The sequence below is a fragment of the Aplysia californica genome, unplaced genomic scaffold (genome assembly GCF_000002075.1).
Source record: "Aplysia californica isolate F4 #8 unplaced genomic scaffold, AplCal3.0 scaffold00704, whole genome shotgun sequence".
Taxonomy (NCBI): domain Eukaryota; kingdom Metazoa; phylum Mollusca; class Gastropoda; order Aplysiida; family Aplysiidae; genus Aplysia; species Aplysia californica.
In genome coordinates, this window is record NW_004797974.1 from 237,963 (window position 1) to 238,767 (window position 805).

Here is an 805-nt window from a genome sequence, read left to right on the forward strand (position 1 = left end):
TCAATCAATGCAACAAATTGTGGGTTACATGGAGTGGTTCGCTCCTCTTTTCCCTACCAAACGCCTATCGTGCTTATATCTCCTTTTTGTTTGTGTTACTCTCTGTAACATTTCTAATCTTCGGCACTTATATGACCTAGCTGTGTTCCACGTGCCTTAAAATTCCTACTAAAACAAACAATACGGCGAATAATAATTAAGAACCTGGATTAACTGCTGAACAAAACACGGAACAAACGTTGTTTTGTTTTTTAAAATTTCATCGCCAATGTTGATTCTCCAAAATCAGGCGATTTTTCGATGAAACAAGGTTAGAATGGCTTCTCATAAAGGGTATTAGTATAGATCTAATACTCTATACCGATTTTTAAGAAGAAAAACAAACACTTAACAACAATAATATACACACTAAATAGCGGTACAGCAAAAAATAAATTACTTGACAACATCTTGTTTTTCAAAGTTCATGCCTCCTTCTATTGCCTTTTCTAAGATTCTGAAAATAAAACCGACTAGAAACGCAAAGCAACGAGACGTTTTGCGATAATTTTACTAATGAGCAGGGAAAAGCCATTCAGTTGCTACTCAAAGTTGTCATAGTAGCAATAGCACAAGTGAATGTGGTGCTGAGAAATAACTAATTTCACCAAGATCAGGATGAGATCACGCCATTTCTATACAAAAGAAAAAGCTGAATGCAAGGGGAATAGCTTGTGGAATAAACACTGATGAAATTCATTTACTCTTTTATGTCCCTTTTACTGTAAATTCACTGTGTTATATATTATGTACCCCCCCCCCCTCT